Source organism: Canis lupus, chromosome 34 (genome assembly GCF_003254725.2).
Source record: "Canis lupus dingo isolate Sandy chromosome 34, ASM325472v2, whole genome shotgun sequence".
Classification (NCBI taxonomy): Eukaryota; Metazoa; Chordata; class Mammalia; order Carnivora; family Canidae; genus Canis; species Canis lupus.
The window spans coordinates 38,445,121-38,472,468 of record NC_064276.1 but is presented as its reverse complement, the minus strand read 5'-3'; the positions used below and the strand labels follow the sequence as shown (position 1 = coordinate 38,472,468).

Sequence of the window (27,348 nt, the reverse complement as noted above, 5' to 3'; positions counted from 1 at the left end):
TATAGTTGACCCTTGAACATGAAGAAGGTAAGGGTACAAACCCCCCTGAGTCAAAAATCTACATAAAACTTTTGGCTCCCCAAAACTTAACCACTATTAGTCTACTGTTAACCAAAATCCTTACCTATACCATTAACAGTTGATTAACATATACTTTGTATGTTATATGTATTATATACTGTATTCTTACAATAAAGATACCTAAAGACAAGAAAATGTCACTAAGAAAATCATAAGAGAAAATACATTTACCATACTGTACATGGGCAGCCCGGGTGGCTCAGCGGTTTAGCGCCTGCCTTTGGCCCAGGGCATGATCCTAGAGACTCGGGATCGAGTCCTACATTGGGCTCCCTGCATGGAGCCTGCTTCTCCCTCTGCCTGTGTCTCTGCCTCTCCCTCTCTCTGTGTCTCTCATGAATAAATAAATAAAATCTTTAAAAAATATACCATACTGTACTATAAAATAAGAATCTGTGCATAAGTGAAGCTGTAGAGTTCAACTGTAGAGTTGTTGGAGTCAACTACTTTGCTTTCAGAAAATTATACAATAGAGAAACAAGTCTTAAGTACATGATTTATATCACTGGGATCTTTCTATTCAAACTTCAAACAAGAATGAATGTTAATGTTTCCATTTTCCTCACACTGTTTTTATAAATGAACAAAAACGCTAAACCAATACAAAATTGATCTTTGAATTTTTTCTCTTCCTGATCCAAGAAGAAAACACATTTAGGGCTTATATGATATGAAGAAGAAAAAAATGAGAAATAGCTCTCAGTATGTTTTATTCCCTATGTTGATTCCAGATGACATGATTCTTAATGTTCCCTGATAGATCCCCTTGTTTGCTGGGGACTGTTCACAGGAGGTATTGGTAGAGGAGAAGGAGGATCATCATTTTGGTGTTTTTTTGTGGGTTTTTTGCTTTTTCATTTTACTTTAGCAAAATACATTTTGCTTTAGCAGCATGCATTTATGTTCCTATAAATTCAGATCTCTGTAAAGTAGTTTGCATTTTTAATCTTAGTAATGTTGCCAGTGTCCCATTAACATGTTAAGGCAACTTTCCAAAAAATTAAATAATTTTTTCACATCACTTCATAATTACAGAGCACGTACAATACAACATGCAGGTGGGTTTTGAAAACATGAACAAAAGACAAGATTGCTGTCATTAGGAATCCTAATACCACTTTGTAAAGCTGCAGTTGAATTCCATTTCAAAGACTGTAAGTGAAGAAACTCTCTCTGAAGCTCGCAATGGTATACTTCATTTGAGGATCCTAAAGTGCTTTAAAAACCAGCATTTTTAATTCCCATTTTAAGGGTGACGCACTCAGTGATTCTACACTTGGGCTAAGACTATGGAATGAATCCAGCATAGACACCAAGAACTCCAAATAAGCATTCTTCCAATTGACCATCTACTACATGTTCTTCATATGCAAACCTCATTTAACACTGACCTGAGAACCAACTAAATAAAGATACCTAATTTTCATTTTCCCCACCTCCCCACTATCCTCAAACTTGACATATTGCCCATTTTAAAGATTTATTTGAAAGAGAGAGAGTGTGTGCAAGGAACGGGGAGGGGAAGGGCCCGAGGAGGACAGAGAATCCCAAGCAAACTCTACACTGAGCATTGAACCCAAGCCAGGGCTCAATCCCATGGCCCATGGATCGCGACCTGAGGTGAAACCAAGAGTCAGACCCTCAGACTCCCCAAGTCGCCCAGGCACCCCTATTGTCCATTTTAAAACACACTGGTCTTTTGGCAACTCTCTTGCCATAGGGATTCAGTCCCTCATATCATCTGGTTTTCACCTGGGGCTTTTCTCCCCAAACAGCACTACAGATTCTGGATGAGTATCTCCTACATCTTTTGGGCTTCATGGGCCCATAAAGTTTTTTAAAAAGTCAAACACAAAAAAAGTATATAATATGTATTAGCATAGTGTTACCAACTTTTATTTTGTCAATAATGTTACTCAGAAGAGTAGGATATAATTACAAAGCAAAAGATGGTAGAAAAACTCACCATAATTCTTACTTTCTCATTTTGTCAAAGAACAGTGGGAATTCCCTAAAAAACTCAGAAATCAATTCCTCTGGACCATCTCCCTTCCCTCCAACCCCTGCCTTACTCTCTTGACCATTCCTTCAGGTTTCCTTCTACGCTAGAAGAATGTTGGCTTGCTACTCTCATCTTCAAAGCCCCCCGAAATAACAGAAACTTGAATATATATTAACTAAGTTAGGAAGCGATCCTGAGTAGGTCCAGAATAACACAAAATAATGAATGAAAGTACACTGAGTACATCTGCCATCTTAATGAAAAAAATGGGAAGGCCGTTACATATAACAAAGGCTTTTTTTTAAACACCAATACGTGAATTTGATAGTAGCAGAGACCTGTATTATGACCAAGAACACCTATTTCTAGTTCCAACTTAGTCTCATTTTGAGTCAAGCCTATGTGAGCCTGAGCAGGTCATTTAATGCATCTTTATAAAATGAAAAGGATAAACTAGATGATCACCTAAGGTAACTTATGCTCTAAGAATAGACGTATAATGTTCTCTAGAGAATAAAACAAATATAAAATTAGTGTTGATTTGTATATCCCAATATTTGTGTTTGTTAGTTTTATATAATTATGTATTTCAAAAAAGGACGTAATGTGGCTTCAATGAAGGACATACAAAATAAGGCTATTATAACAAAAAGTTGATGTTCTAAAATTATTATATTTTTTTCAAGTTTAACAAACTCATTTTTCACATTCCCATGTTCAATATCAACAGAAGAAACAGAGCAATCTGAAAACAGAGTAAGCACAATAAACTTTTGAAAAAGCAAATCCTAAAAATACGTAATAAGGTACTACCATCTAATAACATCAGCATCAAGTCATAATCTCCTCAATCTACGTAATAAAATCAGTGTTTCAGATACAACCATAGTTTTGCAAATTAAAAAAAATAAGAACACTATTTTACATTTTAGTAATTATTTTCTCACTCCTCCAATTACAACACAACCTCCATGAAGGACAAATCAAAACATTCTTCTTTGGTTTTCTCTATCAAGAATAGGTCTCAGTGTTTACTGAAGTTAGCTGAACTGAATTGAATCCTATGTCCAAATGGTTTTTACTTCTCTATGATCACTATAAAAAACCCTGCTTTCCTAGATCTATCCACAAGCCATGTTTCAGGCCACATATCCCAATATTCATTTGGGGGGAAAAAACATGGCCAAACTGATTTGATTTTTCTGTGTCTCTACTTTTCCTCATGCCTCCCTACTGTGCAGTATAACTTGGTGACAGTAAATACCCCAAAGGGTGAACATGGGCCCAGTAGATGCCATTCCTGAGACCTACACTGTGACCCATTTATAATTTCAACTCCATTACTAACCTTCACTCATTCCTTTCTGTGAGCTCTACCTTGAACATCTTTTATACTCTCAAGCTTCCTGCTTCTCACTCACAATTCAAGTGTCTCTGAGAACTACTTAGAGTGAGACTTCCCTGTAGGACCCTAGGATTCATCATCTTACTCACTCCTGACCCACTTTCCCACCCACCCATCCATTCCCCCAACACACACACACACATACACACACACACACAGTACATTATCCTCCTTCATAAGCTTGCAAAGGGGCAAAACCTGGCCCTACTGGCTATTCTCAGACACTTTTGGGCAAAGTGTTTCCTATCTATAAATCTATCTTCTATCTATAATTTCCTATCTATGAATCTATCTTCTTTCAGTACACCAACTTTGCTTAAGCAGCAAAAGGCAGTGAAATGGCAAGAAGAAACTGTATTTTCAACCACCAACCCTATCTGCTATTCACCTGGGCATCCTCTGTGTGCCTGGCAAGGAGAAATATAGAATATACTTATGAGATTACAATCTACTTGTGGAAGTACATCTTCACATAAGGAGTTGGGGGTGCAATTCCCCACCCATAGGGAGTTGGGCAGAGAGTATAAAAGATGTTCAAGGAAAAGAAATTAAAATTCTGGTTCAGCCTGCTATGTCTGTTATATTTAGTACATTTAGTATATTTAGTCTGTTATAGGGCCCATAGCTATTGTCATGAAGATAAATTCATTTAAAAAGTTTAGTAAGAAAAAAAAAGTTTAGTAAGCACACGCTGGGCATGTAATGATAAATAAGGAGGAGGCAAAGATTAAAAGACACTGTCTCTGCTCATATGGCAAATAGAACATGAGGGTAAAAGCAAGATACAGGGAAACTGCTAATAAAAGCAGCCATATATACAAGAGAACACAGAACCACAGTGGAAGGAGTGTGACTGGCTCTGGGTTGACGGTGTGGCCATTGGCAAAAAAGATACTTTAACTGGTTACTGCTGGATCTAAAGGCATCTATCCTTTAGAGAAAGGAAAAAAACATTCCAGGCAGAGCATCCACACAAGTGGCATAGAACATGAGTGGACACGAAACAGTGCCAACACATCCCTCAAGCACATTGGACACCCCTCTTCCTTCAGCATCTTCAGGCCAGAGTGCCCGGTTCTCCACACACACCTAAGTATGTGGTAGGGGTAGAGGAACAATCAAAAAGTATGTTGAGAATAAGGGACAGGGGATGAACGTGGAATCTATAATGGAGGCTGATTACAAAAGGGTCTTGTTCAGTGGCCTAAGTTCAGGTTCATCTAAAAGGCAGTGAGGAGACTTAAGCAGAGGAATGGCAGTATTAGAAAATCAGATATAAGACAACTGTTGGCAGATGGTGACTTGTAAAATCTCCCCAGTCCTTCACTCACGAGGAAATCCCCTGACTAACCTCAAGAAAGACTTTCCTTTAGGACAGGAAAGCCCCTTCCTTGAGGCTTGGCAAAGAACTCAGAAAACAGTTTCAACCTAGTCCATAGCTGATCTCACCAGATCTCCTTCACCAGGACTGTTGGAGAATGAGAAAATGGGGAAAAGGGAAGGAAGAAAGAAGAAATAGCATTTATTATTAGGTACCAGGCAATGTACTATGTGCTTCACGTATATTCTCAGATTTAACTTCAAAACAACCTTCTGAAGCAGATAAAATCATTCCCATTTTTAGAGAAGCCAACCAAGTTGTCAAGTATCACAGAGCAGAATACGGAGGTGGAAAATGGGATTTAAACCTGGACTCAACTAACTCCAAAGATATTCATATATGTAAGGATAATGTTGTTTCCCCACATATTATTTTAATTTATTCTTACAATAACCTTTGTATAGTGGACTATTATTAGTATCACTTTATAAATGAAGAAATTAAAATTCTGAAAGTTGGTTATATATATATATATATATATATATATATATATATATAGTAAGTGGGTCATGGAGAAGATGTAGTAATGCAGGTGTCCTAGAAGGGTGCATTAACTGCATAAAAAAGTGAGCTACTGAAATACAGATACCAAGGCGACAGGACCCTTCCTTAATCCCTCCACCACCCTTAGCACTGCATTAATGAACAATGTTTTATTGGTTTCAATGTGATTTTTGTTTTGGGTTTTTTTTTAAGATTTATTTATTTGAGAGAGAGAGAGAGAGTTCAGGTGCAAATATGCCCACACATCAGCCAGGGAAAGGGTAGAGGGAGAGGGAGAGAATCTCAAGCAGACCACCTGCTGAGTGCAGAGCCTGACCTCAGGACCCTGAGATCATGACATGAGCTAAATCAAGAGTCCCAAGCTTAACCAACTGAGCCACCCAGGCACCCTATTTTTGTTTTTATATTAAATGAAGGAATAGGGATGCCTGGGTGTCTCAGTGGCTGAGCGTCTGCCTTTGGCTCAGGGCCTGATCCTGGGGTCCCGGGATTGAGTCCCACGTCGGGCTCCCTACATGGAGCCTGCTTTTCCCTCTGCCTGTGTCTCTGCCTCTCTCTGTGTGTCCCTCATAAATAAATAAATAAAATCTTTAAAAAAAACAAACGAAAGAATAATAATGCAGATAAAATATGTGTTGTAAAAATGGGTAGAGATTTCCTTTTCACCACCCCCCAAAATATGTAAACCAAAAAGAAGACATGAGGAACAGTAACTCTTTAATCAGAAATAGAGACAAAACATTAATTCACAGGTTTTGTAACTACTTTGTCCTAAATACATTGTGATTTTTTTTTAGCATTAAAATGCTTAGAGGAGTTCAAACTGGATAAATACTAAGAAAATGTCTAGATTATAATACAACACATCAAGCTTCTATCATGTGGTTTCCTGCTTGCTTTAAAATTAAATGATATGAAAAACCATACAATCAGATTTTTATATTTGATACTGAACAAATAAGAGAATAGCTGCTTTTTTATAGATATATACCAGAGGGCAATGTAGCCAAGAGCAACTTTCTCCATTTAAGGGAAGAATTGGTGATGATGAGTCACTTGAATTTCGCCAATGTCACTATCTCTAATACTGACAATAAAGTAAACCCTCAATACTCTAAATCCACAACAACATTCCCAAACTGAGGTAGATACAGAGGTAAGAGACAGATAACAACATACCATGTCATCCTTGGTAAAAGTAAAAACCAAGCCACCCTTTCTTTCTATACATACAGAGCATCAGGATTTTTTACCAACTTAAAAAATGTTGCACATTTTATAAACATTAAAGTAGTTTTTTTTTTTTTTTCATTCCAAGTGAAATTAAAGATTTAGGGAAAAATTACATCATTTCAACTGGTGGAAAAGAATAAAATATATTTGACAAGATGAATATGCTCACTCTCTGCCTTGTCCTTTCTATGCATACAACTCAAAATTAGTAAAGCAAGGGAAGAAAAAATATATATACATATATTTATATTTATGTTTTAACCTTGGAAAATTGATAAGGAACATAATGAAGATGACAGTAATCTGGACCTAATGCATAAATATCACTATAAGAACAAAGTTACGGGGTACATTCAGATAACAGGGCAAACACTGAGAAGACAGATAGGAATTCTTTGCTTTATTCTGATAACCTAAAAAGAATGGGAAAGGGCTAATGGAAAAGCAGATACTGCTCTAACAGTACAAAATTTCAACTGTATCTCTAAAACTCCAAAAAGACTTTAATTTGCTACCTTACAGTTGAAAACTAAAGAGAAGGTAGTTATTTTAAATATTTAAAATCACAAATTTTCCCAAAAAAGCAAAGTTAAAAATCTTTAAAGCAATTAAAATAAGATATATGACAAATGTACCTTAACAATACATTTATGTCATTCATATGACAATATGTGACACTAAAATGCCAGATCATGATTTCCTGAAAATACATCTGAGAAAACTGATCAAGAAGAATTTCTGAGGCCCTAGTAATAGAATAATTATCTTCATAGAGTATTGGAAACAAAATAAGTGACCTCATGTAGTGGCTGTAGATATTAATACCTATAAAATCAAATGTAGCACAATGTCATTTAGGAGCACTTTTGATAATGCTAAACAGTTATTTTTAGGGTGCCTGGGTGGCTCAGTTGGTTAAGTGTCTGCCTTTGGCTCAGGTCCTGGTCCCAGGGTCCTGGGATACAGCCCTACATGGGGCTCCCTACTCAGTGGGAAGCCTGCTTCTCCTTCTCCCTCTGCTTCTCCCCCCTGCTTGTTCTCTGTGTGTCATAAATAAATAAATAAATAAATAAATAAATAAATAAATAAATAAATACTTGTAAAAAAAAAATAAGTTATTTTCCTCCAACTCTAAGTTTCACAGGAAAATAGAAGGCTGGTTGGGTACTCCAGAACTTCAACAAGGACCCCTCTTTCTATGTGTTCCACTATTTTCTCTTTTAAGTTTTATCTGGTCAATTCTAGTACACAAGTAAGGATTAGTCATAGAGACACATATCCAGCTTCCTATCTTAAGACCTATGAACGTATAATGCCTTTATTTTTTTAAAGATTTTATTTATTTATTATTGAGAGACAGAGACAGAGAGAGAGGCAGAGGGAGAAGGAGGCTCTATGCAGGGAGCCTGACTTGGGACTCTATCCTGGGCATTCCAGGATCACACCCTGGCCCAAAGGCAGGCACCACACCACTGAGCCACCTAGGGATCCCAGATATAATGTTTTTATAATGTATAAAGTTTTGAGCCTTCAAAACTTTCACAAATGACTTTATCTATATTTTTATGTATGAATATCTTAACTATTTAAAGATATCCTGAAGTGTACTGATCATATTTCATCTTTCTCTTACATAGGCCCAAATATGAAATGATCTACTATATACATCTCAAAAACTAGAGAGAAGAAAGTGAATAATTCCTTAACTAAGCTAAATATCTCTGATTCTTTTATTACCTCTTTTGCAGGGTGCTGTAAGGGGATCTTTGTGGTAATGGAATACTTCCATACCTTGATTATGGTGATAAACTGCACGAATCTACACTTGAGGTAAAAATGACATAAAATTTTATATACATGTTATACTAAAGTCTATTTCTTGGTTTTAATACTGCATCATAGTCAAATCAGATGCTATCAGTGGGAGAAACCATAAAGAGGACACAGGACCTTTCTGTTCTAGCTGTGCATGTTCCTATATATCTACAGTTCCAAAATAAAAAGTAAAAAAAAAAAAAAAAAAAAAGGAGAGAAGCATCTCACAGAAATCATATCTCAATGCCAGGAGTGTAGGAGAAAAATAGATGAATAAAGAAGAATGTTTTTCCTGCAAATTAAGATATCAAGGTAGGCAGATACCAGGAAACCAAGTAAACCAAAGTAGGTAGACAATAGCAAATAATTTAAGTATTTGATAGTGTATAATAAGCTTATTGGGACTAAACATGCTGTGAACATGACAAACTATCTATCTGTATCTGAACTTATATCCTTTCATTGGGTCTGAAAATACATTTGACAGACCTACTACAAGCAAGAAATTATCTCAACGTCTTGAGTTTTATTTTAAAAATCAAGTGTTTTGCACCAATGTCATATTCACATTCGTTTATGTTTTTAGACATTTAATTTACCAGTTAAATTACTTAACTACTTTGAAAATTAGTAAAGGGAAACTTCATTTAAAATGGAGTCAGGGAGCCTTTAAGGGAGAGTTCTCACGCAAAACTTCCCATCAAATTCCTGAGCAAAAGGAAGTTCACTTTACAACCCTAGCAGGAAAAAGGAAGATTTCCTCCTTGCCCAGCAACAGCCTAGCCCATGACAAACTGCCACAACTCAGCCGATGAGAAACCAGCACTACCCTGAACTCTTGCTTTTCTCCAGCAGGCTTTTGTTCAAAGCAGTCCCTCCCAACTTCCTCCCATTTTCTCTATAAAATAACAGTTCCTCTGCCTATGTCCTCTAGACTTGCCCATGGTTTGCCATCACTTTTGTGTCCTAAATTGCTATTCCCAAATAAATTCATTTTGCTGGTAAAAATAACTGGCCATTTTATTTTTAAGGTTAACACTTCCTTGCAAAAAAAAGAAAAGTAGTAAATCTGACATTCATAGAAGATAGCCATATTTATTCTGTGATTTGGAACCCTCCAACACAACTCACAGTATCACAACTAGAGGATTATCATTTTATTTTCCAGTTACAAGGTCATGATTTACAAATCATTTTGGCTGGTCAATTCAGAAATAGCCACTAGACCCCTGTTGACTAAGCCATCTTCTGGAAAATTCTTAGGAGAAACTGTTTGCAATCATTTCAGCTATGACTTCCTAAAAATGGGCTTATCCTAGGAGCCATGTACCTCCGGCAAACAGCCTCTCCAGGGAAACAACATTCACACACTGTCTCATTTCAACAAGAAGCGGTAAAGCCTTGAGGCATTTTCACAAACATACACACATAAGAGTAGGCTTCCTGCATAATTAGCTTAAAAATACCTAGTTCTTATCTTAAAGTTTTCTGGGAATGTAACAAAATTAAGTTTAGGGAAAGGGTCCAAGACTGTAAGACTCCTTTAGTCATTCCCAATCAGATTCACATCACTTGAGAAGGTCGGATAAAGGAAGCTTTTATCACCTAAATGCAATTTAAAATCTCAAGCTGACTTCTTCAACCAGCATTTCAAAAAAGTATTACAATGCACCAGAAGGTATTTACTTTGGTTTGAACACAGTCTAAGAGTTCTGAAGCCTGGCAGGAAATATGTTTCAGGTTTTGTTAAACACACACACACACACACACACACACACACACACACACCTGAATGGTCCCCTCTGGTAGCTAAGCTTTAAGTAAGTGCTTCTTAAAACCAGGAGATGCCCAAAAAGTTGTCAAATCACTGAATAATGTGTTAAGTTGACAAAACAAAACAAGGCAAAAAAAATTATTACTTAGAGAGTAAGATTTGTTAAAAGTGTTTCTATTTCCTGTGTTTTCTCCAGTTTCTAAGTGTAAAAAGATAAATTCAAAGTACATTTAAAACTGCATTACTTGAGGGGTTCCTGGGTGACTCAGATGGTTAAGGGTCTGACTTCAGCTCAGATCATAATCCCAGGGTTCTGGGATGCCTGAGTGGCTCAGCGGTTGAGTGTCTGCCTTTGGCTCCAGGCGTGATCCCAGAGCCCTGGGATCGAGTCCCACGTCGGGCTCCCTGCATGGAGCCTGCTTCTCCCACTGCCTGTGTCTCTGCCTCTCTCTCTCTCTCTCTCTGAGTGTGTCTCTCATAAATAAATAAATAGAATCTTTAAAAATAAATAATCCCAGGGTTCTGGGATGGAGCCCCACATCAGGCTCCCTTGCTCGGCAAGGCTCCCTTCCTCTCCCGTCCTCAAGCTATCCCTCTCTCAAATACATAAATAAAATTAAAAAAAAAAAAAAAGAATGCATCCTTTGAGGTTATTTTATCACCAATGATAACTGGACACAATGCACAGGAATAAGCATAGCACATACAGAGTCATAAATTTACCAATAAATAAGGCTGGAACAATTTAATAAATAAAATTTTATAACTGAACAAGTTAATAAGCATATGTCACAGTTGTAAAAAAAAAAAAAGCCTTCTCTAATATAGAAAACATTGATAGGTGGTATTATATATAATGGAAAAAGTCAAAAGTATAGAATTTTCACTGTTTTTAAAGGATTCGTGGATCTTCTAAAGTTTTTAATGACTAAACATGTAAAAAATAAAATATCTGTGACATATTCCTAAACAAACCATACTTTGGTAATTAATATCAAGAGCATAAATTCCCATAATCATTAAAGCTTAACTTTTTAAACATTGAAACCATACTTAGAAACAAGTAGTTAGGGAAAATCATGCTGAGCTCAAAATATTAGGTTTCTATGCAAGACAAATCACCTTTCTTATCTGAACTGCTCAGATCAAAATGTCAAAACAATTAAATTATAATTTTGTCTGACATCAATATCCTATGCAACAGTGCAAAACAGACAAGCCTGATTTCAAGCATACCATTTGCTTTTAAATGGCAAACAAATTGAGCAATGAATCAAATTTTGCAAAAGAAAACATGAGACAATATGCCAGATCACAGAGGTCAAGGAATTCATCAAGACTCACTTTCTTTTCTTTTCTTTTTTTTAAGATTTTATTTATTTATTCATGAGAGACACAAACACAGAGAGAGAGAGAGAGAGAGAGAGAGAGAGGCAGAGACACAGGTAGAGGGAGAAGCAGGCTCCACACAGGGAGCCCGACATAGAACTCGATCCCAGGTCCCCAGGATCAGGCCCTGGGCTGAAGGCAACGCTAAACCGCTGAGCCACCTGGGCTGCCCAAGACTCACTTTCTATGTAACTGTATGTTTTTCAAGGAGAAAAATTACCTATTCCTTCATACAAATACAAAAATAGACATAAGAACAGATATTTAACTGCCTATACACCAAATAGGACTATAAATCACATATTTCTTAAAATCACATTGATTTTATAACTAGGTGTGTATGCTTCTATTTATGTGTATACATATCCATATATGTGTTTATGTGGGCGTAGTGAGAAAAAAGGAGAGCATGAATGTTTATCTTAACAAATTTCATTCTTCTATGTTGCTATCTTATCCATTTCTTTGAATGTACCATGTAAAAAATTATATACAATCAGATTTTGAGCTGTAAGAAGTACTAAAATGATCCTGAGCTACCTCTTCACTTTTCAGTAAAGAAAAAAAAAAAACAAACCTTAAAGACAAAAGAAGACATGGACACAGACACAAAAGCTATCTGGGAACCGAACTGAGACTAGAACTCTGGGCTCCTAACTTCTAATTTTTTGCACCAAATAATCATGTCATATATCAAACGTCTGAACTCCTAAAAACTGATAAATATGGTCAGAAGAAACAATAATTTGCTTCTATTGTTCTATTTTATATTTACTTAATTTAATTTTTTTAATTTACTTAATTTTAAAGTATTCTTTCAAAAAAAAGGCCTAATGAGAAAATGATGACATACTAGAATTTTCTCTCCAGGCACATTTCATATTCTTCAATGGGTAATGTACATTCAGGATTAGTCAGACTCTTACAGGCTTTACACATATATATGTATGTATATATATATATATATATATATATATATATATATATATATATATAAAATCACAATGTAGGACTTTAATTGCAAATCATTGATTTATTAATTAATTTCCATCCTCTCACTGGCTAAAATTCTTTTCATATATATTTTTCCTATGTATCTAAAAAGAATGTAGCATTATAGTCAAGGATATGGACGATCTAACATGACCGCCTGGTCCACTACTACTATGTAACCCTGGGCAAGTTACTCACCCATTTATGGTTAGTTTAATTTTTGAACTATTAAGACCTATCTGATAGGGCTTCAGGGAAAACTAAATGTGTCAGTACATACTAACCAAAACAACACTTACTAGCTCTTAGTAAATGCTCAAAAAATATTAGCTATTATTGCTCATTTTGGGTTCGCTAATAGAGTAACATATTGCAACTAAAGGAACCTCAGAGATCACATAGAATAGGGTTTCTCAAACATTTTATAAAAGACCAGAGGATAAATATTTGAGCCTTCTCAAGCCACAGCATCTCTGTCTCTACTATGTCTCTCTACTCTATGACAAATACAGACACAGATAATAAACTGATAGATGTAGTTGTGTTCCAAAAGACTTTACTTATAAAAACAGGTGGCAGGCTGGGTTTGGCCTGAGGGCTGTAGTAATGCAGCCCCCTGATATAGAGAAACACCACGCTCTACTGAGAAAATGAAGACTAGAGAGATCAAACGAGTAACAGAAATTTGCCCTGCAAGCCAGTGGCAGGTACAGAACTACAACCAACCACAATTCAGGTCAATTGTCTTTTTACTTATCCATGTACATGAGGCTCCATGAAGTCTTCATATTCTGATCTACAAATAGAAACAATCTCTCCATTTTCTACTCTCTCACAACACACAAGATCAACAGAAAACTGACAGATTTTTAAGGGTGATGAATACACTGGGATCATTATACTATTCCTACTTTTCAGTGTCTGACAATTTCCACAATAATTTTTTTTAAAAACCTCTCAAGGCATTTATCAATTTTCTTAGAATATTTGTGTACACTATTCCAGTTTCTTCTCTACTGGATATGGTAATTTGAAGGCAGGGATTATGTCATTTGCATCTTGGTGTCACCATCTCCTGCCAAGACCTCATACAGAATCCTGTTTTATAATCAGAATTCAATTTAAAAAATGGTCCCTAAATAAGTGATGGAAAGTTGTCTCAAACAAGTACTGTTTCCAACTCCAACAATTCTCTCCATCTTGTCAAACTGCTCAATATCCATTGGCAATGTTGTCAAAATGCTATCTTGCCCTATATCCGATTTGTTGCCAATCCAGTCTCATTATTATTTTCAAAATCCAGCCTGAACTCTATTTCTAGCCAACATCTCCTTCCAGGTCTAACACCACCTATCCATAAGGAGAGTCACCACCAGCAACAATACTGCTCTCCATTAGGTCACACTTGGTACTTACGAATTTAAGCATCTGTTTGATATGATGGTAATACCCTTAGAACTGCACTGTAGTCATCTAACAGCACTAGAGGTAAAGTGCACTTTTTACCTTCCTCATCACAGCCTTTCGCAGATTTTGTGATATGTTCTTGCTTTCCTTATTTCTTCCTTCACTGTATGCAGCTCACGTCTATGCTATAATCTCAACTTTCTTTCCGAGTCTTCTCCTGAACAGAACTCAACGCTGAAATTCCCCTTCTTCTTTCCTCAACAAACACATTATTTCTTCGCTTAAAGAAATTTTCGGGATCTCAAAGTATATGCTCACCAAATATACCACCAACCAAATGGGGAGAAAGGATAACATTTCCCACAAACTTCTAATGTACCACAACTGTCTGCCACTCATCACAATGAGAAACGAGAAGTGATCCAAAGAGAACATCTACACATATCCCCACTTGCATCTCTGTCCACAGGTTTCCTTCTCTCTTATTACTACTGATAAGTAGCCCATCCTATTAGGAGATAGCTCTCCTGCTGCATCTTCTCTAATAGGAGAACTATCCTTCTTTCTCCTGCATCATCAGTTTCCCAGGTCTATGGGCTCTTTGTCATCAGCATAACAACGTACCACTGTTTCACACATCTTTAAAACTGTCTAGCATATAGCCCTCCAACGAATCTTCTATTTCTCTATCTTTTCATTCGAAATCTTCAAAGGATGTATATGATCACCCCTTCAATTTTCTCTTCTACTTTTCAAACATTCCAAAAAAGCTTTCACCACCCAACACTCCATGGAAAGAGCTATCATCAATGTCATCAATGATTTCCTTGGCTAAGTCAATTTTCAACCTTCATCCTTAAAACAGGTAGCGAGTGCCCTAATTCTTCAAACACTTCCTCTACTTGGCTTCCAGGATCCTACATTCTCCAGCTCTTCCAATTACCAAGCATATAGCTCATTTTTAGAATCCTTGAATGGTTCTTTCTTGTCTCACCTGTGGCAGTACCTCGAGGCTCAGTCTTTGGTCCTCTTCAATTTTCTAATTCCATACATTTTTAATGAATTTATCCAATCTCTTCACTTTTTAAATCAGTTATTTCCTGAAGAATCCCAAATGTATATCATTAGCCTTTCAGACTACCTGCTGGTCCTCACTTAGATTTTTAAATGCATCTAACCCTTAATGTGTTCAGATTCAAATTCTTAATCCCCATCATATCTTTCTCCCACTATCTTCCCATCTCAGTAAATGGAAATCTATATTTTCCATTGCTTAGGTAATTAAGTTCTCCTAAATTTCTTTTGCTTTCATACTTCATACCCAATCTGTCAGCAAATCCTATGGATTGCACCATCAAAATACATCCAGAATCTGAACTTGTCACCACCTTCACTGTCACCATCCTAGTCTGATCTACCATCATCTGCACATGGATTATTATAATAGCCTAACTGGCACCCTTGCCTTCTTCCTTCACTGTTCTCAACGTAGCAGCAGAGTAATGGTGTTAATGGTTAAATAGTTGTCAGCTCTGATGAAAACACTTCAAAAGCTTCCCCTATCACTCCGAGTAAAATCTAGAGTCATTACAAACAGTAGCTCACTAGACCATTAGTACAACGTAGCCTCTATTTCATTGACGACCACATACCCTACATCCTTCCCTCCTCCACTCTACTCCACCCACACTGGCTTCTTTGCTGACCTTTGAACACACCCATATGTAGGGCTTCTGCATTCTCTCTTCTGTCCACCTAGAAAACTCTTGCCCCAAATATCACATGGCTGACTCCTTCACCTGTTCTAAGTCTACTGAAAGGTCTCCTTCTCTGGAGGCCTTCCCTTACAGTCCTATTTCAAACCACTGAACACACACATCACACACACACATATCCTTTCTCCATAGCACTTGTTATAGTACCACAACATACTGTCTCCCTCCACTAGCATGTGTATTCCAAGAAGGTAGTGCTTTATTCCAGTCCCAAAACAATGCCCTGGCACACATCAAGCATTTGATAAATTTGGTGACTTAATGAATAAATAAGTATTGAGGTCTCTATGTGAATTTGATGCTTTTGTAAGTAATAAATTGATCATTTCCCATCCTTGTGGGTCCTGTAAAGTCTACAGTACTCTTTGGATGGTACCAGGAATACATGAGATCCCTCCTCTGAAGAGTTACTTTCATATTTCCCAGAAGTCCAGAGAGCAGAAATGACTGCCAATGACAGGGGAGAAAAAGCTCTGAGTTGTTTCAGGTGAAAGTACTGCTGAACGAGCTCCTCCTTCTAGTAAGCATCCTTAGGAAGGTTTAAAGAAATGGGGAAAATCCTACTCAAACATCAAAGCCAGTTTAAAACCCATCCCTTCCCTTAATTTTTCTTTCCTTCCCCCCCACCCCACATTCACCCAGAACACTTAGTACTGCGGTGGCAGGACTCATCACGGTCCCTTCTCCTGGACATAGGGTCTCTGCTGTCGGACAAGCACTGACCCTTGTTTGTGTCTGAACCCGTCACCCACTACCCATGACCGGCGTTCAAAGAACACCCCCTGGATGGGACTGACTGGAGACAGTAGACGGCACAGGAACCCGTACCAGCGCTGCTTGTTTGTCAAGACCTAGTCCGTCAGCAAGCAGCACCATCTGGGCGTCCAGTTTCTGGCACGAGGTTAGGGGACGCATGCAGGCCCCGCATCTATTAATCGCTGTGCTCTGGGCGCACGAGCAACAGCGAGCACCGAGGCAAGCAAGGACGAAAGGACACCGTGGCATACTTGGTATCCTAGCAACGAGGAACAGAAGCACACTGCCCGTGTACTTGGTATCCTAACAGCAGGAACAGAAGCACACTGCGCATGTACTTGGTATCCTAACACAGCGCACTTACTTCGTATTCTAACAGCAGAACAGAAGCACACTGCGCGTGTACTTGGTATCCTAACATAGCCCGCGTACTTGGTATTCTAACAGCAAGGAAGAGAAGCACACTGCCAGTGTACTTGGTATCCTAACACAGGGCATGTACTTGGTATCCTATAGCAAGGACCAGAAGCACACTGCACGTGTACTTGGTATCCTAACACAGCCCAGGTACTTGGTATCCTATCAGCGAGGAACAGAAGCACACTGCGCATGTGCTTGGTATCCTAACAGCTAGGACCAGAAGCACACTGCCCGCGTACCTGGTATCTTAACAGTGAGGACCAGAAGCACACTGCCCGTATACTTGGTATCCTAACACAGCCCGGTACTTGGTATTCTATCAGCGAGGAACAGAAGCACACTGCGCGTGTACTTGGTATCCTAACAGAGCCCGAGTACTTGGTATTCTAACAGCGAGGAACAGAAGCGCACTGCGCATGTACTCAGTATCCTAACAGCGAGGACCGGAAACACACTGCGCATGTGCTTGGTATCCTAACAGCGAAGACCAGAAGCACACTGCGCGTGTACTTGGTATCCTAACACAGCCCGGGTACTTGGTATCCTATCAGCGAGGAACAGAAGCACACTGCGCATGTCCTTGGTATCCTAACAGCGAGGACCAGAAGCACATTGCCCGTGTACTTGGTATCCTAACACAGCGTGGGTACTCGGTATCCTAACAGGAGGACCAGAAGCACACTGCGTGGTACTTGGCATCCTAACAGCGAGGACCAGAAGCACACTGCGCATGTACCCGGTATCCTAACAGAAGGACCAGAAGCACACTGCCCGTGTGCTTGGTATCCTAACAGAAGGACCAGAAGCACACTGCGCATGTGCTTGGTATCCTAACAGAGCGTGGGTACTCGGTATCCTAACACAGCCCGGGTACTGGGTATCCCAACAGCAGGAACAGAGAACCCAGAGGATGAGCGGGGCTCCTAGAGGTGGGGGGGGGGGTGTGTGGGGACGACCAAGGGCCCGGGCCGGGCGGGGCGGACGTGTGCGGAGGCCGCCCTGGGGCAGGAGGCGGCTCGGCCGCTCTTTCCGCACTTTGTCGGGGACTCCCTCGGGGAAGCCCGCGGCGCGGTGGCGGGGCCGAGCGTCCGGGGCCGGCGGGGGGGGCGGCGCCGGGCTCCCCCTGCGTCCCGCTGCCGAGCGGCCGGGTGCGCGCAGGTGCGAGCGGGCGGGAGGGCGCGGGGACGGGGACGGGGACGGGGCCCCGGGACCGGGCAGGGGTGCGGCGGCGCCGGCCTGCGCGGAGGGAGGGGGCGGGGGGGAGGGGGCCGCTCGGCCGACGGGCGCGGCGGAGCGCAGGGCGCGAGCACGGAGCCGGGCCGGGCCGGGGCGGGGGCGGGCGGGCGCGGGCGGGCGCGGGCGGGCGAGGCGCGGGGGCAGCGCGTTACCTGAGCGGCGCGGGCGGGCGGGCGGGTGTCGGCGCGGCCGCGGGCCGGGCGCGGGCGGGTTTTCAGCAGCCGTAAAGCGGGCGGCGAGCGCGAGCCCGCGGAGCCCTGGCGGCCGGGCGGGGGCCGCGCTGACTCACACGCCCCGGCCCGGCCCGGCCCGGCCGCACCGCCCCGCCGCCCGCACCCGGCTCGCGGCCCGGGGGGGGACGCCGGGACCCCGCTGCTCCCCGTGCAGCCGGCCCCGACTTTGCAAAGGCCCCCCGAGTCCACTAAAACTTTCTAAAAGTTGCATTTCGGAAGCCCGTCACCCCTGCAGCCGGAGGCGGGGCGTGCAGCCCTTGCACGGGTGCCCCCCCCCCCGCCCCGGGAACCCGGGGGTCCCGTCGGAAGATGCACGCGCCCCAGGCCTGGAGGAGCCGGCAGCAGCCGCCTGCGGGGAGGAAGCGACAAACGAGGCAAGGACTCGTGCAGGCGGCGTCAATCAGACGGATGTCCCCATGGAAGAAGAAGTGGAGCCTCCAAAAAATATATAAACCAAGCCAAGAGAACAAAGAGAAAAAGAAGGAGGGGGGAAAAAAAGAAAAAAAGAAAACTAGGTGCAGCGACCCAAAATCTGAAGCTTTATGGGGAACGGGTGGAGGAGGGTGTTTATTTGCTGCTTAGAAAACCATGACAAAGTCCCTCTGCTGAGCGAGATTTGGAAGAAAAAAGAAAAAAAAAATTTTTTTTTTTTTAAACAGATGAACAAGCGTCCAAAAATGAGCCTCAAATGAGGAGGCTTCGGTCCCGTGAAGGAGACTTGGCAGTTGTGCAAAATGAGGAGCCTCCCTCCGTCCTCCGTCCTGCGGAGTCTGGTCCCCCGAGATGCTCCCGCACCGTGCACTGGGGTGCAAGGAATCTGGGTGAAGACGGAGCCCTGAGCTTGCACACAAAGGCCCGCCTAGTCTCTTAACCCAGGAGTATCCACCCACCGTGAGCTTCCAGTCAGACATCACACACCAAGCAACCGTTTCTCCCACTTTCCATCTCCCTCCCCTTTGTTTCTGCTTTCAGTGTATTTCTTTTTATCTCCTTGCTTTCTATCACTTTTGTACCATGGAACCGCCCAGGGGAAACGTGGTTTTAATTAATACCCAGGCATGGAAGGAATGCTAGCTAGGCCTCTCTGAGTAGGGTCAAACTTTTTGAAAGAAAGGTTTTTCGGTTGAAGTTTTAATGAGACCAAGGGTAAGTTGGCAGATGTGAAATCAGAAGTTGTTCTAGACGGACAAGAAAAAGGATTGAAATGAAAGAGAATGAAATAGGAAGCAGAAACTGTTCCATCCCCTAATTACCGTAAGCACCGAAGACCAGAGGAAGCTTTTCTCTAGCAGATGGAGAAAACTGGGTGCCTTGCTTTACCACCCAGCCTTTCAAATAGAAACAAAGGAAGGAAAAGAGAGAAGTGTAAAACAAAACAAAACAAAAAACTCTATCAGATTCTTGAAATTATTTTGTAGGCGGCCTCCTGCAGGGTAAAAGACTTGGAGGTGCGTCCTTCAGGGGAAAAATACTAGCAAAATATTTGAGGGGATTAATTTCTGCAAGAATTGGGGAAAACTCTAAGTAAGATAAGAATCCCACTCTCTTTTGTTTCAGTTTTGCTAAGCATTCAGGCTGAGGCAAACATGATCGTTAAACCTTTATTAATGTGAAACAAAGAGATAAAATCTTAAATGGTGTGAAGCCCATAAACTAAAAGAAGCAAGAAAACTAGACCGAGGCCCAGAAGATAGAGAGATGAGGAAGCTTTCCTAAGGGGAACCTTTGAACTTTTGGCTGAAATATGAATGTTTGTGCTTTAGATAAATGGGAAATGCAAACTAAAGCTGGAAACCAAAAAGATCTGGTTAGTTCAAATAAAAAAGCTTACCTTGCCTGAAATGTTTTGGTCCCAGAAGATAATTACGTTCATTTTAGGTAGAGACAAAGACTCACCACCTGATTTGTATCCCCATTAATATCTCAATCACCAAATCTACTTAAATATACTTTTTAGTAGGACTCACGGCCCGTTGTGAATCAAACCTTAGCTCATGGGCCTGTGAGCATTTTGTGAATTTATCCAAAGGTGGATTTTGACTAATAAGTGTTTGCTTTTAAAACTCTTTAAAGCCATCATTAATTAATGTTGATAATGTAAAGCACAGAGAGAAACCTGTTTTTTAATGTTTTATAGATAAAACAGGTTATTATATCAATTGGACATTACAAGTTCCTTTTACGCAATAGAATTTAACCTTGCTGTGCTAATATGATTTTTATTTAAGATTTCGTAGAAGATTATATTGGAAAGGATTATTTGGGCTGGAAAAGACAATGCTGTTCCTTCTAACTTAAAACCTCACCGTAGTGAAGATTTCATGCCACATTCCAAACACTTACGACATTACCTGTTGCTAAATCACTGCATAACAGAAGCAAGCAATAGTTAAACAGCCTCAACAAATTTAGTTTTGGAAACTAATTTCAGGCATGCTCCTGCAGACTATATCAAAGTTGAAGTGAGATTCTCGAGCCAAATTTGAGCTTTAGCTGTGAACATTGTGTTACAAGATTGCTCGCTAATCCAGCTCAACGAGGCAGGACAATCTTAAAGATACAGATCTTTGTCCTCTTTTGTTAACAACAACCTATAAGTATTTATGAAGTCTATTGTACATATTTTAGAAGAGGTCTACTTGAAATTATTCAAATCTATAGCACTCTGATCTTTTCTACAGATTTGAGGTGGGTTGAAGAGTGATTAGTTATGCTTTTGGAAAATGTCACAACTGCAGATTCTCAGGTAAGTAAAATTTTCATTGGAAAAATAACCAATTGTAGGAAATAAGCATTCACATACATTTCTTATTATTACCAGCCCCTACAGAGAACACTTTAATAGCAAAATTAAAACAAAATTATATTCTCCTGGAGCCAGCAAATGACTTTTGAGAATTGATTCTACAGAAACAACACATGTACGACATTATTCATTATAACAACAAAAGTTTGGAAATAACATAAAAGTCCACCTATTGGAGACTAGTTAAATTAATTATAGTACATTCATCTGGGATGTACTACATGCAACTGTAGTTGTAGTGGGAGAAAAATAGAATGAACTTTCTGTAAACAGTTTTGAGAAATATGAGATATACAAGGTGTACAAAAAACAAAGTACAGAATAATGTGTAAAATAAGAGGAGATATGTTTATGTTTTTTGTACATGCATAAATTGAGGGGAACATAAGAAACTAACAATAGTAGTTACATAAAGGGGTGCTCATATGTATCGATTGGACTGAGGAACAGGGGCAAAGGAGACTTCATTGCATAATTTTGTTTTGTTTTCTTTTCCGTTGGAAGGCCATCTTAGTATATCACCTTTTTGAAAATTAATTTATTTCTTTAGACTTTTTAAAGTAATCTCTACACATAACACAGGACTTGAACTCATGACCCCAAGATCGAGAGTTGCATGCTCTTCTGAGCAAACCACGTGCCCCTGAAAATTAATTTTTTTTAAAAAAATATATATATATTTTTTAAATTTTTATTTATTTATGATAGTCACAGAGAGAGAGAGAGAGAGAGAGAGGCAGAGACACAGGCAGAGGGAGAAGCAGGCTCCATGCACCGGGAGCCTGATGTGGGATTTGATCCCGGGTCTCCAGGATCACGCCCTGGGCCAAAGGCAGGCGCCAAACCGCTGTGCCACCCAGGGATCCCTGAAAATTAATTTTTAAAAGGGAAAACAAATATCAGATAGTACCCATTAGGTGTAAAGACTTAAAGTTTGAAAACTTATTCTGAAGTTGAATAATCTCCCTGTCATTACTCCAAAAGTACTAAAGTTCACTATTAGGAATTCCTGCTAACCAAATGTGAATTCTGTCTATATCTGTTTTGAGTATAAAGATCCATAGTATTTGAAAATAGCAGATAAACCTCCTCACACAGATGAAATTCATTTTCATTTCTAAGAACTTTGAGGTCCCCAGTAATAGAGAAATTGATGCATAAAATATAGTGTATTTTATGCTAATGAATTATCCAAATTTTCTACAGTTCACTATTCTTTTGCTGAAAATACTGTGCAGTGGCAAGTACTAATACTTTAATTCTATAATGGCTTGAAGAGGATCGTTCTTAACATAAATACCTTTGAATCAATCATAGACTTTCTTTAAGTGTTGCCTATATAAAATTCCTGTTATTTCCAATGTTTTTTGGGAAATTAATGGCCTCAATGTGAGGAACTTAATGAAAATGAAGAAAAAAAAGAAATTCAAATGACTCTGCTTACAAGTGTTTTGATTTTTTGCAGGAATTTATTTGTGTAGAAAAAGTTACTTAGCTGAGAAAGTGGTATCCAGGAGGTGTTGACAATGTGTGTATGACTTCTTAAAAATTAAGCAGTGTGACAGAAACTGCTAATCTCACTAATATTTGTGCACTCCATACATTTCTCAGGCTCCCTCGTGGTTATGTTTGTCATATGACTGGGTTCTGATCAATGAAATGTGGACAAAAGGGTGCCATGCTCTCTTTAGTTGTTGAGCTGGGTGGTTGGAGAAATTCCAACAGAGGACTTTAAGTATTATACCCCTCGGTATCAAGTTAGTAAAAATGAACCACGTTATTGAAAGATAAGAGATATGATATTAGGGCAATGATTATACAGTGTGTAATCTGTGAAACAGAAGCAGAAAGGGAACCTCCAGGTAACTCAGAAATAATTGCAGGCACCTACTTCCACCTCTAGGGCTGGGTGTTATAAAGAGGTTATAAAAGGGCCTCTAAAACCTCCACCTCCTGGTATTCATCTCCCTGGAAAATGGGCTAGACATAGAGACATTCACAATGAAAAGAATAAAGCAGAAATCATACAATGTCACTTCCAAGTTCAGGATAAAAAAAGAAAAATACCATGGTCTCTCTCTTGGCATGATTTCGTTCATCCTCTCTTGGGTTACTTACCTGGGGAGAGCCAGCTGCCAAGTTGTGAGGCAGTCTTTTAGAGAGAAAAGTTCACATGGCAAGGATGCAAAGCCTGCAAAACCACATAGAAGTTGGAAGCTGATTTCTCCCTCTCCCAGTCAAGCCTTCAGATGAGACCACAGTGCCTGCCAACAGTTTGAGTGCAGTGTCGTGAGAGACTTTGATCCAGAGGCATCCAGCTAATTTGTGTCCATATCGCTAATACTCAGAAACTGAAATATGTGTTTACTGTAAGACACTAGTTTTTGGTAATTTGTTATGTAGTAATAATGACAAATCCAGCAGGGAAGCAGAAGGGAACAGATGAGATACCAAAACTCAGAATGACCATATGTAATTTGGTTCTCAGTCCACTGAGGAGGAACTATATTTATGGTCATCTCTTAAAGGTGGGATGGACTCCCTCCCAATTATAGGTAAGATAGAGAAGCTGATGATACTCTACACAACAAGAGAATTTGAGAAAAAGCTTATTACTAAAACAAGGACTCCTGGGGAAAGAACAGCATGCACAAGTAGGTCCGTGCTGACTTGGATGAGGCAGGCGGAGTGGGCTGGGCCTTTAGAGTGGCTCCAGTATTGGGATTGGGAAAAAGTTCCTGTGCCTGGGATGGAGATTTGCAAGGTTTGAATTCCTCACCAGTGCCAAAGGAGGAGCCACGCTCAGGCCTTCTTGTTAGCTTGTTCAAGTGTGGGGCCAAATGGGAAAGGGGGAGTGAGGCTTAAAAAAAAAAAAAAAAAGAAAGAAAGAAATCAAATATCAAAAAATGAAATCAGACTTTATTACAACATGTCTCCCAGCTACTGATTACACCTCAGGAACTCAGAGGAGGGATTTCAGGAGGTGGTACTCTGACCTCTTAACAAGGTGCAAAGTTGGCAGCAGCTGATACCCCTGAGACACTGCAAGTCCAGTCTTGAGGGTGACAAAACATATTTGAAGGTTGTCTGACTGCTGCTCTTCAAACCATGCTGACAGGAAGAAAGAAAGTCTCTTCTCTCCTTTTCCACTTTGCAAAGCCCCTTTAGTGCTGCTATAAGCATTGCAGGAGACACCATGGAAGGATGGATTGGGAGCAGAGCCCATACCCAGAAGACTGCTTACCTTTGTCATCTCAGCATCTGTGCACATCCTTTCCCACATTTTAAACCTCTGTAGCAACTTCATGCTTCTGCATTTATTCCAACGAAAATACTTTAACCTTCTCTCCCAAAAGAGAAGACACGCACAAGAACATCAACATCACCCTATTGATTCACTGGTCAGGTTAGTTCCTCTACTGGTCCAATGATAACCCTACCTCGGATACTCTATAACTACCACAAAAATAAAAGCACTAACCGTTGTTACCAATCCTGATTTATAATAAGAATGTAATGGAAAAAGAGGGAAAATAGTGCATGCAGCAGTTATTACTAAAGTCATTGTTTCTGTAACAAATCAGAAGAAAGTTTATAGTTACAACTTATTCCATTACCTGCTGCGTATTCCTCTGACCTCAGCCGGTATCTTTGCCGCTTATGGATATTAGGCTGATAGAGTGACTCAAATCTTTATTCCTGAAGAATCTGATGCCTCAGCAATTCTATCTTTATTGCATTTCTGTAGTTTTCCATTAATTTTTACCATTAGAGATGTATGGGCTAAGAGGTAATCCAAAGAATCCACTTAGTTCCAGATGTAGTCCTCTCTGTGCCCCGTGTAGAGCAGCAGGCTAATTTCTCCTTGATAATCAGGGTCAGTAAAGTATGTTCCTCTTTGACAATTAATTCAGTGATATGAGAAGCTCACAATGGCCAGATGGCAGTCTCAACTTTCAATTAAATGGAACAGTGGTGACGTACCCTGATGGGAACATTCCTTAGTTCCTTGGGAACTGAGATCACTAGATCAGAAAAGTCCAAAGCTTCAAAGATGGGAAGCAAACTTTTGCAAAGAAATAATTAGGTGTACTAGTGAGACGAGCTATTCATATTTCTCCCTCCTGATTCTTGAAGCCATACATTCTGATGTTGGAGAAACAGCATCGTATGTATTCAAAACATAGACTGTAGGCTGTAGGAGAGCATTGAGTTTTCTTTCTTCATGCAGAAATTGTTTCCTGGGTCACCTGGATGGCTCAGTGGTTGAGCATCTGCCTTAGGCTCAGGGTGTGATCCGGGAGTCCTGGGATCGAGTCCCACATTGGGCTTCTCACAGGGAGCCTGCTTCTTCCTCTGCCCATATCTCTGCCTCTCTCTGTGTGTCTCTCATGAAAAAATAAATAAAATCTTTAAAAAAAATTGTTTTCTATGTCTGAAATAACGAGGATAATATTTTTAAATTTTTTATTGTTCCTATTACTGTTAACACTATTACTATTACTGTTGGTTAACTTTCTTTCAAAATATTGATATTTCAAGTAGTTCAAAGGGTTTCTTTCTCCCTGTCCAAAAGACATGTTTCATTAAAAAAATCAGAGGACTATATATAAAATCAAAATTTTAATTATGCAGAAAATTAAAGTCAAGTTTTCTTTACCTTGATTCCTCTTTTCCTCTTATGCACAGTATAATTTGTTTCTTTATTATATGTGATATTCCCAAATGGCTTATTAACTAAAAGAATAACTGTATGATTGCCAATTTTCTTTTTCACCATATTACAAACACATTAAAATATGACCACATCTTGAAAATCCACTTTTTATTGGTACGTGGTTAGACTAAAGGTGGAAAAAAGACTTGAGAATTCCTCTTTCCTGCTCTGTAAATATACCAATTGAACCAGGAAAAAAAAAATGTTAAATGGCAAGTGCAGCCCAAGCTCTGTTTATTGGATGGATGGCTTAGCATGAGTAACTGTGAGAGTTCTCCATACTACAGTATGGCTTAAATAGCTATAAAAAATAGTCCTAAATATTATATAAGTCCTCTTTGATATAGAAATAAAATGATTCTTTAATGATTAAGAGGGGAAAAAAGACTACTAGAATACGGATTGATTTCAATGACTTCACAAGTCTTATATAACCCACCCAAATATTACATAACATTGGTCCTCCAACCTTCTTCGTATAGTTTATATATTTGAGATTTCCTCAATTCAGCATTATTTTTTCCACTAAACATACAATTTTATCTACTAATGTAACTTTCAACATCTTCCATTCAAACACTCCATCCAGTCTGTGCAACGGGCATGTTCATTATTCCCCCTGCCTTATTCCGTTGCCTTTGGGGAAGTGGTTTTATCCATCCATATGAAACGGATAGGACTACCTAGGAAAGGAAGGCCTTGCCTCCATCAATAGAGGCAAATTCGTGACCCAAAAGTACCAATTATAATTCTTAGCAAGGAGAAAATTATAAAGCCCCGCAGGCTCTAGGCCTAGAGCAGCTGAGGGCCAGCTTCTTCATTTCATGGAAAGTCTGTAGAGTAAAGCAAAGCTGAGACATAAAGTGCTCTGATAACCCAGAGATCATGACCTGAGCTGAAACCAAGAGTCCACCACTTAACAAACTACACCACGACAGGTGCCCCTACCAAATTTAAGTTTAATGAATCATTACACAGTTGCCTTCCAGGTGCCTTTTTACCAACACCAATTAAAACAAAGATTTTTTAAAAGATTTTATTTATTTATTTATTTATTTATTTATTTATTTATTTATTTAATTTATTTACAGCTAAAGCTGTAGCAGCTTTAGGCTCTGCCCATAGCCTTACACATCTCAGGTATGTGAGCCACGTATCCAATTTTCCTTAAGCTGGTTTCAGATGGATTTCTGTCATTTGCAACCAAGAATCCAGAAATTAAAGCTTTCGCTTACCACCCTTCCACTGCTTATTTCTTCATGCCTTCTAACTTCCATTTTAGAGTATTCAGAAATGCAGTGGAGTTCTGGTTAAGATGGCGGGATAGTAGGAAGATCCTATGCTTCCTACTCCTTGCCTCATCCTGCAAACGCAACTGATACATATCATATCATTCTGAAAGCCCAGGAAATCGATCTGAG

General features: G+C 39.7%; 1 protein-coding gene across 1 annotated transcript in view; it reads right to left on the bottom strand.

Moving 5' to 3' along the window:
* Positions 1-18,348, bottom strand: part of NAALADL2 (N-acetylated alpha-linked acidic dipeptidase like 2) — a 1,264,638-nt gene extending 1,246,290 nt beyond the window's left edge. The window contains exon 1 of the mRNA XM_049105642.1: positions 18,324-18,348. The gene's annotated coding sequence lies outside the window, so the exon portion shown is untranslated. The remainder of the gene's footprint in view (positions 1-18,323) is intronic.
* Positions 18,349-27,348: the final 9,000 nt, after the last annotated feature.